Here is an 18,423-nt window from a genome sequence, read left to right on the forward strand (position 1 = left end):
CCTTGCTGGAGAGCTGGACTCAGAGGAACAGTGAGAGGTCCGGGGGAGTGAGGGTTGCCCCCAGCAGAGAGGCTGTGCCCATTCCCAGTGGGAAGAGCAGGATTGTGCAGCTACAGAAGGAATGGCTGGGGTGGCTGTCCCTGGCAGAGGGACAGAGCAGGACTGATGAAGAGACAAGTGTGGTAGAAGACACCAGGATAGTGAGAAAGAAACCAGGTTTTAAAGATTACTTATGCGAGAGTGATGTGGATTATGTTGTGGGACTTCTGGTTATGGACTATTTGTACTATGTTTTGGATACTAAACTATGTTCATTGACTCAAAGATAAACTTGTATGGAGTTACTGGGGACCCAGAGGGAAAATGAGGCAAGGGAGCACTTGCAGGACTGCCAAAAAGTCATCAGGGGGTGCCCGCGAGGAGGCCATTCATTCACAGGGTCTCTTTCCCACACCTTGGGAAGTTGTGGGTGCTTTTTCAAGGATTCATCGCAGTTAACTCATGTGACTAACTCAAAAAATTAATCTTAATTAAAAAAATAATTATGATTAATCACAGTTTTAATCACACTGTAAACAATAGACTACCAATTGAAAATTTGGGATGTTTTTCTACATTTTCAAATATATTGATTTCAATTACAACACAGAATACAAAGTATACAGTGCCCACTTTATATTATTTTTATTACAAATATTTGCACTGTAAAAATGATAAATAAAATCTCTTTATCATGAAAGTGCAACTTACAAATTTAGATTTTTTTTGGTTACATAACTACACTCAAATAAAACAGTGTAAAACTTTAAAGCCTATAAAGTCCACTCAGTCCTGCTTCTTTTTCAGCCAATTGCTAAGACAAACAAGTTTGTTTACATTTATGGGAGATAATGCTGCCTGCTTCTTATTTACAATGTCACTAGAAAATGAGAACAGGCATTCATATGAATCATTGAATCATAGAATATCGGGGTTGGAAGGGACCTCAGGAGGTCATCTAGTCCAAACCCCTGCTCAAAGCAGGACCAATCCCCAACTAAATCATCCCAGCCGGGTCTTTGTCAAGCCTGACTTTAAAAACCTCCAAGGAAGGAGATTCCACCACCTCCCTAGGTAACCCATTCCAGTGCTTCACCACCCTCCTAGTGAAAAAGTTTTTCCTAATATTCAACCTAAACCTCCCCCGCTGCAACTTGAGACCATTACTCCTTGTTCTATCATCAGGTACCACCGAGAACAGTCTAGATCCATCCTCTTTGGAACCCCCTTTCAGGTAGTTGAAAGCAGCTATCAAATCCCTCCTCATTCTTCTCTTCTGCAGATTGAACAATCCCAGTTCCCTCAGCCTCTCCTCGTAGGTCATGTGCTCCAGCACCCTAAACATTTTTGTTCCCCTCTGCTGGACTCTTTCGAATTTTTCCACATCCTTCTTGTAGTGTGGGACCCAAAACTGGACACAGTACTCCAGATGAGGCCTCACCAATGTCGAATAGAGGGGAATGATCACATCTCTCAATCTGCTGGCAATGCCCCTACTTATACAGGCCAAAATGCCATAAGCCTTCTTGGCAACAAGGGCACACTGTTGACTCATCTCCAGCTTCTCGTCCACTGTTACCCCTAGGTCCTTTTCTGCAGAACTGCTGCTTAACCAGTTGGTCCCCAGCCTATAGCAGTGGATGAGATTCTTCCATCTTGTGTGCAGGACTTTGCACCTGTCCTTGTTGAACCTCATCAGGTTTCTTTTGGCCCAATCCTCTTAATTTGTCTAGGTCCCTCTGTATCCTATCCCTACCCTCCAGCGTATCTACCACTCCTCCCAGTTTAGTGACATCTGCAAACTTGCTGAGAATGCAGTCCACCCCATCCTCCAGATCATTAATGAAGATATTGAACAAAACGAGTCCCAGGACCGACCCTTGGGGCATTCCGCTTGAAATCGGCTGCCAACTAGACATGGAGTTGTTGATCACTACCCTTTGAGCTTGACGAACTATCCAGCTTTCTATCCACCTTATAGTCCATTCATCCAGCCCATACTTCTTTAACTTCCTGGCAAGAATGCTGTGGGATACAGTATCAAAAGCTTTGCTAAAGTCAAGGAATAACACATCCACTGCTTTCCCCTCATTCACAGAGCCAGTTATCTCCTAATAGAAGGCAATTAGGTTAGTCAGACATGACTTACCCTTGGTGAATCCATGCTGACTGTTTCTGATCACTTTCCTCTCCTCTAAGTGCTTCAGAATTGATTCCTTGAGGACCTGCTCCATGATTTTTCTAGGGACTGAGGTGAGGCTGACTGGCCTGTAGTTCCCTGGATCCTCCTTCTTCCCTTTTTTAAAGATGGGCACTACATTAGCCTTTTTCCAGTCATCCGGGATTTCCCCTGATTGCCATGGTGACATAACCTTAGTCCCAGTTTTGGACCTTAGCGTCCAAAATATGGGGGTTAGCATGAAAACCTCCAAGCTTAGCCACCAGCCTGGACCTGGTACCTGCTGCCACCACCCAAAAATTAGAGTGTTTTGGGGCACTCTGGTCCCTCTGAAAAACCTTCCCTGGGGACCCCAAGACCCAAATCCCTTGAGTCTCACAACAAAGGGAAATAATCCTTTTTCCCTTCCCCCCTCCAGGTGCTCCTGGAGAGATACACAGACACAAGCTCTGTGAATCCAAACAGAGTGAATCTCCCTCTCTGTTCCCACTCCTGGAAACAAAAAGTACTTTCCTATTCCCCCAGAGGGAATGCAAAATTAGGCTAGCAATCCAACACACAGATCTCCCCTTGACTTCTTCCTCCCACCAATTCCCTGGTGAGTACAGACTCAATCTCCCTGAAGTAAAGAAAAACTCCAACAGGTCTTAAAAGAAAGCTTTATATAAAAAGAAAGAAAAATACATCCAAATGTGCTCTCTGTATTAAGATGATACAACACAGGGTCAATTGCTTAAAAGAATTTTGAATAAACAGCCTTATTCAAAAAGAAGACAAATCAAAGCACTCCAGCACTTATATTCATGCAAATACCAAAGAAAAGAAACCATAGAACTTACTATCTGATCTTTTTGTCCTTACACTTAGAAACAGAAGATTAGAAAGTAGAACTACTTCTCCAAAGCTCAGAGAAAGCAGGCAGGCAGAAAACAAAGACTCAGAGACTAAATTCCCTCCACCCAAAGTTGAAAAAATCCGGTTTCCTGATTGGTCCTCTGGTCAGGTGCTTCAGGTGAAAGAGACATTAACCCTTAGCTATCTGTTTATGACACGCCCCCCAAATTGCAGACAGTGGGGAAGCTCACTGGCGGCGATTTCCTTCTAGAACTTGAAAATAAACAGATTACTACAACACATGCACCTTTACATATACTACTAAGTATATAACTAACAGACTTCTACATTTTAAGAACACTTTTTAACTACTGAATTCTGGGAAACTCTCACGGGAGAGTGCATCAGCAACTTTATTAGAAGCTCCTGTGATGTGTTGAATTTCAAAATCAAAATCTTGGAGAGCTAAACTCCAACGAAGAAGTTTCTTGTTGTTCCCCTTGGCAGTATGAAGCCACTTTAGTGCAGCATGGTCAGTTTGTAGTTGGAACCGCCGTCCCCAAACATATGGGCGTAGCTTTTCCAGGGCGTACACAATGGCATAACATTCCTTTTCACTGACTGACCAGTGACTTTCACTCTCAGACAGTTTCTTGCTGAGAAACACGACAGGATGGAAGTTGTGATCTGTTGCTTCCTGCATGAGCACTGCTCCTATACCACGCTCAGATGCATCTGTGGTTACTAGGAATGGCTTGTCAAAATCCGGGGCCCTGAGCACAGGGTCAGACATGAGCATCGCCTTAAGCTGGGTAAAGGCCTTTTGACACTCATCAGTCCACTTAACGGCATTTGGCTGGGTCTTTTTGGTCAGGTCGGTCAGTGGGGCAGCGATTTGGCTGTAGTGTGGTACAAATCGCCTGTAGTATCCGGCCAAGCCTAAGAAGGATTGGACCTGCTTCTTGGACCGTGGGACAGGCCACTTTTGGATAGCATCCACCTTGGCCTGTAGGGGGTTTATGGTTCCTCGACCCACCTGGTGCCCCAGGTAAGTCACTCTGTTTTGGCCTATTTGACACTTTTTGGCCTTAACAGTTAGTCCTGCCTGCCTGATGCGCTCAAAGACCTTTTCCAGGTGTAGTAGGTGTTCGGGCCAGGAGTCTGAAAAAATGGCCACATCATCGAGGTAGGCAACTGCAAATTCTCCCAGTCCAGCTAGTAGACCATCTACCAGCCTCTGGAAGGTGGCGGGTGCATTTCGAAGGCCGAAAGGAAGGACATTGAATTCATACACCCCCGCATGGGTGACGAATGCTGACCTCTCCTTGGCAGGTTCATCTAGCGGTACTTGCCAGTACCCCTTGGTTAAGTCTATTGTAGAGATGAACTGGGCACGTCCCAACTTTTCCAATAGCTCATCGGTACGTGGCATTGGATAGTTGTCCGGACGAGTTACAGCATTTAGCTTACGGTAGTCCACGCAAAAGCGTATTTCCCCATCTGGTTTGGGTACCAGAACCACTGGAGATGCCCATGCACTGGTAGATGAGCGGATTATACCCATCTGTAGCATGTTCTGGATCTCCCGTTCTATAGCAGCTTGGGCATGAGGAGACACCCGGTAGGGTGGGGTTCTGATTGGGTGAGCATTACCTGTATCAATGGAGTGGTATGCCCGTTCAGTCCGTCCTGGGGTGGCTGAGAACAATGGGGCGAAGCTAGTGCACAGCTCCTTGATTTGTTGCCGTTGCAGACGTTCCAGGGTGGTTGAGAGGTTCACCTCTTCCACGCCACCGTCTTTTTTCCCGTTGTAGTAGACACCGTCAGGCCACTCAGCATCATCTCCCTGGACTGTAAACTGACAAACCTGTAAGTCTCTGGAATAGAAAGGCTTGAGAGAATTAACATGGTACACTTTAGGCTTTAGTGAGGAATTGGGAAATGCTATGAGGTAGTTTACAGCTCCCAGGCGCTCTTGGACCGTGAATGGCCCTTCCCATGATGCTTCCATCTTATGGGCCTGTTGCGCCTTCAAGACCATAACCTGGTCTCCTACCTTGAAGGACCGATCTCTGGCATGTCTGTCATACCAGGCCTTTTGCTCTTCTTGAGCATCCTTTAGGTTTTCTCTAGCAAGGGCTAAAGAGTGTCGGAGGGTGCTTTGTAGGTTGCTTACAAAGTCCAGAATGTTAGTTCCTGGAGAAGGCGTAAACCCCTCCCATTGCTGCTTCACCAACTGTAATGGCCCCTTAACCTTGTGACCATACACAAGTTCAAATGGTGAAAACCCTAAACTGGGATGTGGTACAGCCCTGTAGGCAAACAGCAACTGCTGCAACACTAGGTCCCAATTATTGGAGAATTCGTTGATGAATTTTCGTATCATGGCCCCCAAAGTTCCATTGAACCTTTCCACCAGGCCATTGGTTTGATGGTGGTACGGGGTGGCAACCAAGTGATTCACCCCATGAGTTTCCCACAGTTTTTCCATGGTCCCTGCCAGGAAATTAGACCCTGAATCTGTAAGGATGTCGGAGGGCCAACCTACCCTGGCAAAGATGTCTGTTAAGGCCAGGCACACAGTGTTAGCCCTGGTGTTGCCTAGAGCTACTGCTTCCGGCCATCGGGTAGCAAAGTCCACTAAAGTCAGTACGTACTGCTTTCCTCTGGGCGTCTTTTTTGGGAAAGGGCCCAGAATATCCACAGCTACTCGCTGAAATGGGACCTTAATTATGGGGAGTGGCTGGAGAGGGGCCTTGACCTGGTCTTGGGGCTTTCCCACTCTTTGGCATACCTCACAAGACCGGACATACTTGGCAATGTCCTTGCCCATCCCCTCCCAGTGGAAGGACTTCCCCAACCGGTCCTTGGTTCTGTTCACCCCAGCATGGCCACTGGGATGATCATGGGCTAAGCTTAAGAGCTTCCCCCGGTACTTAGTTGGAACCACCAACTGTTTTTGCGGCTGCCATTCTTTCCGGTGTCCACCAGAAAGAATTTCCTTGTATAAAAGTCCTTGGTCTATAACAAACCGGGATCGATTAGAAGAGCTGAGAGGCGGTGGGGTGCTCCGTGCCCCCGCCCAAGCTTTCTGAAGGCTGTCATCCGCTTCCTGCTCAGCCTGGAACTGTTCCCTTGAGGCTGGGGTCACCAGTTCTTCCTCAGACTGTGGACTTGGGCTTGGTCCCTCTGGAAGCGATGTAGGTGATGGGGTTGTTTCCGTTGCTGGTGAACCGCTCTCCGCTGGTGCACCTGAGGGTATTTCAGGCTCTGGCTGAGCCTTTTGGGTATGGCTGTTTGTTGCTTCTGCCAGTTTTGGCTCGCTGGCGCCCTCTGGCGTTGAGTTTGAAGATGGGGTTGCACTTGCTGGTGCTGGTTGCTGTTCCAGTTCCGGGCCTGGGACTGGAGATGCTGGGTCTGTTTCAGTGGTAGGCATGGAATTCGGGTCCACTACCTCTGCCTGGGTCTCTGGTAACACAGACGGGGCCTCTGTGGACGGCTCAGGAACAGGAATGGGTCTGGAAGCTTGCCTGGTTTGGCTACGTGTAACCATTCCCACTCTCTTGGCCCGCCTCACCTGGTTGGCCAAGTCTTCCCCCAGTAGCATGGGGATAGGATAATTGTCATAGACTGCAAAAGTCCACATTCCTGACCAGCCTTTGTACTGGACAGGCAGTTGAGCTGTAGGCAAGTCTACAGCTTGTGACATGAAGGGGTAAATTGTAACTTTGGCCTTTGGGTTGATGAATTTGGGGTCAACGAAGGATTGGTGGATAGCTGACACTTGTGCCCCCGTGTCTCTCCACGCAGTAACCTTCTTTTCGCCCACTCTCAAATTTTCCCTTCGCTCCAAGGGTATTTGAGAGGCATCCGGGCCTGGGGATCTTTGGTGTGATGGTGGTGTAATGAATTGCACTCGCATGGTGTTCTTGGGACACTTGGCCTTGATATGTCCCAGTTCATTACACTTAAAGCATCTTCCATCTGATGGGTCACTGGGCCGAGGTGAGTTACTGGAGACTGGTGAGGTTGAAGGGTAGGGTATCTGTGGCTTTACTTGGGTGCTATGTGGGGTCTTTGGCTGTCCTCGGTTGTAGGGTTTATGGTCTGTGTGCCCCCTGGGGTAATCGTTCCCCTTGACAGTAGCTTTCTTGCTTTTTGCCAGTTCCATCCATTTGGCTCCAATCTCCCCCGCCTCAACGATATCTTTGGGATTTCCATCTTGTATGTACCGTGTGATGTCTTCAGGAACACCATCCAAGAACTGCTCCATTTGTATGAGGAGGTTCAGTTCTTCCAAGGTTTGAATGTTGTTTCCTGTTATCCAGGCCTCATAGTTTTTTGCAATGCAGTAGGCGTGTTTGGGAAATGACACCTCGGGTTTCCACTTTTGGGTTCTGAAGCGCCGACGGGCATGATCTGGAGTTATCCCCATTTGGTATCTGGCCTTGGTTTGAAAAAGTTTATAGTCATTCATTTGCAGCTTAGGCATTTCAGCTGCCACCTCTGCTAAAGGTCCACTGAGCTGTGACCTCAATTCTACCATGTACTGGTCTTCGGGAATGCTGTACCCAAGACAGGCTCTTTCAAAATTTTCCAAGAAGGCCTCGGTGTCATCACCTGCCTTGTAGGTGGGAAATTTCCTGTGCTGTGGAGCAATATTTGGCGCCGGGTTGTTAGGGTTGGCTGGCACATGCAGCCCAGCTTTTGCCAACTCCAGTTCATGTTTTCTCTGTTTTTCCTTCTCTTCATTCTCTTTTTGTTGTTTTTCCATTTCTTTTTGGTGCTTTTCCATTTCTCGGCGGTGGGCCAACTCTTCTTCTTCTTGTTTCCTTCGGTGGGCGAACTCTTCTTCCTCTAGTTTTCTTTTGTGTGCTGCCTCTTGGGCTGCTTGTTCTCTTTGGTAGGCTGCCTGTTCTCTTTGGTAGGCTGCCTCTTTGATCTGTTCTTCTCTTTCTTTCATCTCCATCTCTTTTTGTTTTATTTCCAGTTGTTGCCTGTGTTCAGCTTCTTTGATTTGTTCTTCGGCCTCAATTTTTGCCTTAGAAGTCATGATTCCTGTTTTCTTGTGTTGGGGTGCCCTCCGGTGTTTATCTTCTGAACTGCAGGTTCTCTGTTGCCTCCTGAAGTCTGCCTAGCAACAGTGCTTTTTTTCCTTTTCTCTCTCTAGCTAATGTTCAATGAAGGAAACCAGAAAAACCACTTTATTTGCATGCATATAAGTGCTGGTACTTGCCTCCTAATGGGAGGGCTATTGCATGACAAAAGACCCTCAACAGTTTGGTAATGGCTTCTCACTTAACATGCAAGCCACAAACTGCCAGAGAGAGCAGAAAAAAAAAATTCTCTCTGGTTCCCTTTTAAAACCAACTGTTTCTCTCTGCTAAAAAGCCCTTAGCAGAGAAAAGAAAAATATAATATTCCTACTGGCTTCTGGATTCTGTCTATATCCCACCAGCTGCCACTCATGACATAACCTTAGTCCCAGTTTTGGACCTTAGCGTCCAAAATATGGGGGTTAGCATGAAAACCTCCAAGCTTAGCCACCAGCCTGGACCTGGTACCTGCTGCCACCACCCAAAAATTAGAGTGTTTTGGGGCACTCTGGTCCCTCTGAAAAACCTTCCCTGGGGACCCCAAGACCCAAATCCCTTGAGTCTCACAACAAAGGGAAATAATCCTTTTTCCCTTCCCCCCTCCAGGTGCTCCTGGAGAGATACACAGACACAAGCTCTGTGAATCCAAACAGAGTGAATCTCCCTCTCTGTTCCCACTCCTGGAAACAAAAAGTACTTTCCTATTCCCCCAGAGGGAATGCAAAATTAGGCTAGCAATCCAACACACAGATCTCCCCTTGACTTCTTCCTCCCACCAATTCCCTGGTGAGTACAGACTCAATTTCCCTGAAGTAAAGAAAAACTCCAACAGGTCTTAAAAGAAAGCTTTATATAAAAAGAAAGAAAAATACATCCAAATGTGCTCTCTGTATTAAGATGATACAACACAGGGTCAATTGCTTAAAAAAATTTTGAATAAACAGCCTTATTCAAAAAAAAGACAAATCAAAGCACTCCAGCACTTATATTCATGCAAATACCAAAAAAAAGAAACCATAAAACTTACTATCTGATCTTTTTGTCCTTACACTTAGAAACAGAAGATTAGAAAGTAGAACTACTTCTCCAAAGCTCAGAGAAAGCAGGCAGGCAGAAAACAAAGACTCAGAGACTAAATTCCCTCCACCCAAAGTTGAAAAAATCCGGTTTCCTGATTGGTCCTCTGGTCAGGTGCTTCAGGTGAAAGAGACATTAACCCTTAGCTATCTGTTTATGACACATGGGTTTTCAAAGAAGGATCAGAAAAGAAAAGGAAACGTTTGGCCTTCAACCAAAAATATGATTAGTCTTACATTAAGTATGGGTTTGTTGCAACTGAGGATGTAGAATGCTTGAAATTTCTCTGTGTTTTGTGTGGCATGACTCTGAGCAATGATGCTATGGAACCTTCAAAAATTATTTGATGCTTTGAAACCAAACATTTGAATTTAAAAGAAAAGCCCGTGGAATTCTTCCAATGGAAGAAAGATGAAGTGAAGGGGCAAAAGAAACTACTACACACTGCCACAACATCAGATGAAGGTAAGTTAAGGTATCATATGTATAGGGACAGCTGATAGCTAAATACAACTTGCCATTTACAGTTGGTGAAGAACTAATCATGCCTTAAGTAATAGTTGCCTTTCGGGAACTCTTGGGTGATGCAGCTGCCAAGAAAGTAAGATGCATTTCCCTATCCAATGATACAGTCTCATGTTGAATCACTGATATTGCAGAAGATACCAAAGCTCAGTTGATAGACAGCATCAAGCTGGTTTGCAATTCAGACTTTTCTAAAGCAGCGGTTTATTGTTTATGTGTGCTATGCCTGGGAAGGCGCATTCCTACTCTGCTGTAAAGAACTGCCACAAACACAACAGGCGCTGAAATCTTCCAGGTCCAGAATGAGTATGTGACAGGACATTGACTTCAGTGAGACCGTGGGGTTGGAACTTGCACTGATGGAGCAGCTGCAGTGACAGGCAGACATGCAGGTGTAGTGGCAAGAGTGATAGAAGTTGTATCAACTGCTCAAGCAGCACACTGCTTTATTCATCAAGAGGCCTTGGCAGCCAAGAAATTGTCTTGAGAGCTTAAAGACGTCCTTGGTATAGGTGTTAAAATTGTGAATTTTTTGAAAGCAAATAGACTCAATTCTTGGATCTTTGGTACAATATGTAAAGAAATGGGGTCCGAACACCACCACTTATTCTTGCGTAGTGAAGTGCAATGGTTATTCTGTGGCAAAGTATTAAATCGAGTATATGAACTGCAAAGTGAACTTGAAGCCTTTCTGTCTCAAAAGAAGTCTCCTCTGGCAGCATACTTTCAAGATTTACAATGGCTCGCCAAATTTGCATATTTGCCAGATATATTTGATCATTTCAGTCAGCTCAATCTCTCTAAGGAGGAAGTATTTCAAGTGTCTTTGTATTGGCTGACAAGATCATGGTCTTTTTTTAAAAAAAAAAAAAGCTCCAAGTTTGGAAAGAGAGAGTCAGGTGTGACTGTTACGATACGTTTTCATCTTTTGTATTTCCGGCTACTGATGACAGTAAAGACATGGATCTGTCTCTCATATATGGAATAATTGCATCCCATCTAAAATCAACTGTCTAAAAGTTTCAGTACTATTTCCTATCAGACTCTGATCCATGAAAAGGAAAGCAATGGGTTCATGATCCATTCTCCTCTCTAGAAACTGAGACCTCTTCGTCACTATCATTGGTGGACAAGTTGCTGGAATTGTCAAGTCATGAGGATCTGAAGTTACAGTTTCATTAAGTGACTCTACCTGTTTTCTGGATCAAAGTCAAGAGTGAATACCCTCAACTCAGTGAACTCGCTGTCAGAATTTTGCTCATGTTCCATTCCACATAAGTCTGCGAAATTGGATTTTCAGCGATGACTGCAACTAAACAGAATACCTCAAATGGTGGAGCGTTGGAAAGATGCTCTGAGTGTCCTTGTTAAACATTCATCCCTGGATTGAAAGACTTGTGTCTACAAGACAGGCACAAACATCTTATTAACAATATAGTGAGTGATTCCATCTCATGTTTTTATTATTATTATTTAAAATTAAATCAATTAAATGATCTCAGATGTACAAAATGAGGTATACAGTTGTAGACAAAATTATCGGTACCTTTCATTTGAAAAAATGTTTAAAAATCGGTTAACGTATTCATATCACATGACTGGTTGAACTGGACTTTATTTTAACAAACAAACAGAATTGGAGTAGTGGTCCTGTGTTGGTAAGCAAGTAATAAATGCGTTACATGCAGATAGTACAAAAAAGAAATGCCTGGCAATGCTGAAAAAACAGTAGGAAATACAAGTGAAATGCTGTTGTTTTTTTTCTCTCAAGCAGTCCATGACTGTTTAGGAGAGTAGCAAAGCTGTTCCCTGGTCTCAGAAAGGTGGAGAAACACTGTTATAGATAACCTAAACAGTGTAGAAGGGAGCAGTAGTGGTCTTAACTAAGTCTTATGGAACTGAAGAAAGTATTTATTTACAGTACTTAAAATACACCATATAATAAATTATTTCTTTAATAGAGCAATATTTTTATAAAAACATAAACTCACTTCAAGGACAGGAAACTTAATGAATATTAATACTTTTCACTTTCAAATTAAATCCCTTATTTTTTTTATCTAAGCTTGCTAAAGCAAACAATTTCTTCACTACATGAACGTGTTGTCTAACCAGTTTGGGTGTTTAACTAGTAGTACCTTAAGTTACAATGTCATTTTAATATCCCATTAAAATTATTTTAGGAATAGCTTTAATTGTAATATTTTGGCAATGCTTTGGCAAAAATAAAATTAAGCTTGAGGCTCATGACATTCTTTTGTAGCAGTGGTGTTGGTTTACTTGTATTTTTCTCATTTTGTTGTTGTTGCTGCTTGCTGGCAGATGTGTTAACTTAAAAGCATGAGATGCAATGATGTGGTTGTGAGTGCTGAAAGAGAAAAATGGGAGCTGAAACAGAGTAAGTGGAATCCCGGCTTCATTGAAGTCAGTGACAAAACAGCCATTGACTTTGATGGGATCAGGATTTCACCCAGAAAGTCTCAGTTCAGTTCATAGAATTAGAGGTACCAAGGCCAGAAGGGACAATTAGATCATCTGACCTCATATATAACATAAGCCATAGAATTTCACCCACTTCCCCCTGTATTGAGTCCAATAGGTTGTATTTGGCTAAAGCATTTCTTCCAGAAAGGCATCCAGTCTGGATTTGAAGACAGCAAGAAATGGAGAATCCACCGCTTCCCTCGGTAGTTTGTTCCACTGGTTAATCACCCTCACAGTTTTTTTTTAAAGTGTGTCTAATTTGAATTTGTCTGCCTTTAAATTCAAGCCACTGGCTCTTGTCATGCCTTTCTCCACTACATTAAAGAGCTCGTTAGTACCTGCTATTTCCTCCCCATGAAGGTACTTGTACACCCCAATCAAGTCACCTCTTGATCTTACTTTGTATAAGCTAAACTAAAATTGAGCTCTTCAGTCTCTCACTGGCATTTTCTCCCTCTCCCTGCCCCAGAGTCAGTTTTGTGGCTCCTTTCCAGTTTTTCAACATCCTTTTAAAAATGTGGACATCAGAACTGGACACAACATTCCAGTACCAGTCTCACCAATTAACACATATAAAAACCCCAGTGAGGAAGGCTGAAGAGGGGTAGATTGATATTTATGATTCTTTTTATCTATGTTGGTTGCTCCATATTAAGTGGCAGGACAAGTTCAGCAATGAGGATATTCATTGCTGAACCCAGCAACCGCTTCCATCAGCACTGGTTTGGTTTTGGCAGCTTTCTTGGCATGGACACGTTACTAGGATGGAAGATTAATGAATTCCACAACACGTTTAGCAAGGAATGCTGCTACACGGTCAGTGGTCACGTAGATGCCAAAAGTTTTGGTCGTACAATAAGGATGCCAATAATGGATGTAGACTGAGAATCCAGCCAGACCATCATAAGGTCCTAGGTAGAGACCGATCTGCAAGGAAGCAGAATCCCTTTGGGATTTTCCCTGATAATGATAATCTAGCATTATTTCTTATACAGATGCTGCCTTAAGATTAACTTGCTCCATTACGCTCTTTGGTGTCAGGATCTAATAAGCCACCATTTCTGGTTAGTTAAGGGGATGTCATTTCAGAAAGTGTAACACCAGTTACACATTGCTGAGTGATAGTTGTCATACTTACTATTTTAAGCAAATACTCATCTTTTTGGTATTTGCTTTAGTGAGTAAATTAAAGTCAACTTTCTGGGTTAGATAAATACATTCATTCCTATTGTAGCTCCAGAACTGGTTTTAAAAAAATGACTGACCAGACAAAAGTGTAAAACCACTGGAGACATTCCCATTGGTGAGAGTTTTTAGGACTTTATGTGAATGCTCAGAGTAATACAAATTCAAAAAATGAATAGGTTACACTTAGCAGAACCTATTCTGTTTGACTCTGTGTATTTAAAGTACATCTTAATGTACTGGATATATTTTTGGTTTGAAGGATTTTGGTACGAATGTAATGAATTGAAATGGCAGAATAACTCAAACACTGCGTATGATCACCCCATGCAAGAGCCTATTTTAATGTTTAGGATATATAATTTAAATTTGCCTCCAGAGAACAACATAGAAAATGTCCATTCTCTCTTTTCAGGGAACAAAATCAGGATGAGCCACATCATTCACCTATTTACCTGCTCTGTCAAGCATTGAAGGATACAAACTGTAAATTAAAGAAACTAAAGCAAGAAATTGTTCCTTCCTTTTATAACCTCCCATCTTTACTGCTATTATCCCAGAAATTCTACAGCCATTCAGATCTTCACCAAGACTGCTCAGAAATTTGTTTTACTGCCCAGTCCATGGGGCAGATACTCAGCTGGTGTAAACTGTCCTAGCTCCATTGAAGTCAGGTTACACCAGCTGAGTGTTTTCTGGAACACATGCTGGGCTGGCATATATGTCAGCCTAGCAGTTCAACAACATTTATCCCAACTCCCATAGCAAGAGGTGAGCAGGAGAGACAGAGTGAAGCAGTGTGGCCAGGGTGTAGTCTGAAGTCAGGAAAGACTCAAGAGTCTGGAGAGAATATTGTGGGTATTTTACTCTTAGGTATTTCTCAGAAGCCTGTCACCATGGTGTCTGAGCCCTGTATGTGTTTCTTTGTTTAAAGTTCATGTATTCTCATCTGATCTTATTTCTCCCTGATTCAAAGGTGACGATTTGCGGGGAGCTGTGGGTGATTTCTCTTTTTTTCTGTCCCACTGTGACAGTTCTCGGGGGCATCCAGGACTGAGTCACCTTGTTTCCCCTGCCTCCAGAGGAAGTCTTACTTGTAATAGCTGGTCATCAGCTCCCTGACACCAGCAGCCCTCACTCTCTCAAGTACTCTCCTCTGGGCTTATGCCCTCCCCAGTTTTGCCTTGCAGGTTAACAAGAGGGACACCCCAATTGCCAAGTCCCTTTAAATCATTCCCCTGTGATACCCAGCCCCTGACACTAGCTATTCCCAGCACTATCAGATTCTGTGCACCCAAAGGTGCCATGTACCCCAGTTTACCAGATTTACCTTAAATCACTGCTCCAGTGCAGCATGCAGCACTTATTAACACTTTTAATAAAACAAATGTAGGTTTATTTTAAAAAGTATAAAGATTTATCTAGAAATGAGAAATAGTGATGGAAACAACTGGTTACAACAGAAAACAACATCATAAAATGCGAACCTGGGTCTGTACTTGTCTACAGTTACCTGTCCTATCTAATGAATTAGGTTTCCCCACAAAATTCAGTCTGTTGCAGAACTAGCTGGTTTCACAAGAACCAGAATCCAAATATTCAGGACAGCCCCCTGTCCTTGCTCCTGAAGGGATTTCCTCCTGAATGAATACAGAAGGCCTTTCCCTACACTCTATTATACTGAATACAGTCTTTTTCTTTATTCATAGCCAGGGCAATCCCCTGCCTTATGCAAGGTCCCTTTTCATCCCCAAGTGGTTTTGATTATTTGCAGTTGTCTTTGATGGTTTTCAATTGACTGTTTTGGGATTTGGCTAGGGTAGACAACTCACACGGCCCTGCATTAGCTAGCGGGCTGACTAGGGAGGGATGACAAATCCCTCTTACTTGAATAGGCCATCACCAGGACACATTACTCCGGTGACTATTTTTTATTGTTAAGTCCATAAAGCATACTTTCAGTATATAACCACTGTTCCATAAATATTATCCATACATGTCTCTTTCAGTGATTGAGTCTTGACAAGTTATAAGCTTTCTGTAGATACATTACATGTTATACTTGATGGATAAATATCCTGTATGATGTGTTTGGTGTATTGAGTTTGTCAGGTCTGAGGCAAAAGCTGTTTGCAAAGAAGAGGGGACCCTCTTCCAAGGGCTCTCTGTGTCAGACCCACCCCAGTTTCTTTTCTCTTATTCTCTTTATTCCCTCTTATTACACCCACTCCAACACATGCTGACCCTGGGGTTGTTCCTGGCTAAGGCTTTAGCATAGAGGTGATCTTGTATTTTGCTTTGACCATGGCCAGGCAGCACTCAGCCTGATCCCCACTAAGAAGCAGTTCTACATCTGAGTTCTAGCTGTTGAGAACACTGCTCCAATGCCCCAGCGTCTGAACCTGGGCATCTCCAGTGGGATTGTCCTTATGGAGCACAGTTGTGCAGCTGGGTGCTGGATGGATAAATCAGTCTGTGAGACTATGTGTGCTAGAGAACTTTGGCCTTGGCAGCAACAGCACATCTCCCTACCGTACCAATAACACTGCACAGCCACACACAGACATGTGCACGGCAGTGTACCTGGGATCACATCACCTCTGGTATTTAGTCTGCTCAAAGCAAATGCAATTATATATTGTCCAGCACCTTCTCCCTCTGCATTGTTTCAGCATAACCACTGTCAGAGCAGCTGCAGTTGTGCAATTAATCTCCTCTCCAGTGCAACTCCACACTGGCCCTGCTCATCCTTCCATGACCGTGTTGATAACCCAGAATCACTGAGCTCAACACGTGGGTATTTGGGTGAAATGTAATGGCCAGCGACATGCAGGAGGTCAGACTAGAGGATCTAATGGTCTCTTCTGGCCTTAAACTCTATGAAGCTGATTCTGTCACCTGTCAAGCTGCTCACTGGTCCATTAGGAATTCTTGTAAAACATAAAAGTCTAAGTCAGTGGTTAGTCAGCACTGCCATGGTGCATGTGCATGGACACAGACACCCCACAATGCACAATGGCTGTCTGTTGACAGCATCCTCAGCAATTTCCACACTCCTGAGATCTTCTAAGGAGAACACAGAGCAGGGTAATTGGTTAACAAATTTAACATCTGGATGAACCCTACCCTCTGCACTCCCATCCACCAACTAAATCCTCTTTTCCATGGTTCTCCAGCATCCACTGATTGTTCCCATCCCTCCAGCCCCAAGGCACTCTGGTGGGGGAGAACTTCAGTGAGCATTCTCCAGGCTTTGGGCCCAGAGCCCTCACATCTCTAGCTCATAAGGGAAAACACAGGAGAGAGAGAGAAACTGAGTTCAGCTACAAAGAGTCCTGTGGCACCTTATAGACTAACAGTAGACGCCCGCTCCTGCCCTGAATGACTTAAAACAGCCTAGGAAAGGGCTGTGACTGGGTCAAGAAGCCTGGACTGATTGGGAGAAAGCAGGCCTAGCTGTGGCCATGTCCCAGTCAGGCCCAGCTGGCCCCTATAAGAGGCTGTGAGCCAGAAGCCCAGGCAGTCTCCCTCTGCCTGTAGAGAGAGAAGGGCCTGGCTGCAGGGAGGTAGAGACAGGGTACCTGAGGGGAGCAGGGCTGGGGAAAGGCAGAGGAGGTGGGCAGCTCCTGCCTGGAAAGTCCCAGGCTGTGGCCTAGCACAAGGCCAACAGGTACTGGGGGTTGCAGAGGGCAGCCCAGGGGTAGGCCAAGGCAGCAGGTCCAAACCCAACCTTGCCAGTGATGAGTAGGCTTATACTGCAGTCTGCCCCAGGGCGTGGGGCTAGACGATGACTGGCAGTAGCCTTATACTGAGGTGAGGTGGAAATAGTGGGTGGGTGTTACCAGGGAATCGGGAACCTAGCGGCCCTGGGAACAGTAACTGAGCCAGGAGCCTTACAGGTAGGGAGTTGGGGCTTCCAGAGTTTCCAGCTCTGCAGCAGGGAGCCAGAAGCCGATCCCTATCTCAGACTGGTGTTCTCAGGGCTTCTAGGTGCTCAGCTGATGATTTCAATTAGTTCAGCAGGAAACACACTTCTTGAATATCATTTTGTTTAATTTCAATTATTTAAATAGATTATAGTAGGAGTCCTGCACTTAGGATGGAAGAATCCCATGTACTGCTACAGGCTAGGGACTGAGTGGCTAGGCAGCAGTTCTGCAGAAAAAGACCTAGGGGTTAGAGTGGATGAGAAGCTGGATTTGAGTCAACAGTGTGCCCTTCAGTATTTTGGGATGTATAAGTAGGAGCATTGCCAGCAGATCGAGGGACATGATCCTCCCCCTCTATTCAGCATTGGTGAGGCCTCATCTGGAGTACTGTGTCCAGTTTTGGGTCCCACACTACAAGAAGGATGTGGAAAAATTCGAAAGAGTCCAGTGGAGGGGAACAAAAATGTTTAGGGGGCTGGAGCACATGACCTACGAGGAGAGGCTGAGGGAACTGGGATTGTTCAGTCTGCAGAAGAGAAGAATGAGGAGGGATTTGATAGCTGCTTTCAACTACCTGAAAGGGGGGTCCAAAGAGGATGGATCTAGACTGTTCTCAGTGGTACCTGATGATAGAACAAGGAGTAATGGTCTCAAGTTGCAGCGGGGAAGGTTAGGTTGAATATTAGGAAAAACTTTTTCACTAGGAGGGTGGTGAAGCACTGGAATGGGTTACCTAGGGAGGTGGTGGAATCTCCTTCCTTGGAGGTTTTTAAAGTCAGGCTTGACAAAGCCCTTGCTGGGATTATTTAGTTGGGGTTTGGTCCTGCTTTGAGCAGGGGTTTGGACTAGATGACCTCCTGAGGTCCCTTCCAACCCTGATATTCTATGATTCAATGATTCATATGAATGCCTATTCTCATTTTCTAGTGACATTGTAAATAAGAAGCGGGCAGCATTATCTCCCGAGGTGGGGAGCACCCCCCTAATTTGGGAACCAATGATGTAAATGCTCAACAGGGTTGCAACTGGTGGCTTCCCTCTGCAATTACCTCTCCTTCCCATCCCATTGGTTGGG

At 44.6% G+C, this 18,423-nt stretch overlaps 1 protein-coding gene across 1 annotated transcript in view; it reads left to right on the forward strand.

The window, feature by feature from the left end:
• LOC127051008 (NACHT, LRR and PYD domains-containing protein 3-like) overlaps window positions 1-18,423 on the forward strand; it is a 572,024-nt gene that overhangs the window by 479,046 nt on the left and 74,555 nt on the right. The window lies entirely within an intron of this gene.

This window comes from Gopherus flavomarginatus, chromosome 5, assembly GCF_025201925.1.
Source record: "Gopherus flavomarginatus isolate rGopFla2 chromosome 5, rGopFla2.mat.asm, whole genome shotgun sequence".
NCBI classification, from domain to species: Eukaryota; Metazoa; Chordata; order Testudines; family Testudinidae; genus Gopherus; species Gopherus flavomarginatus.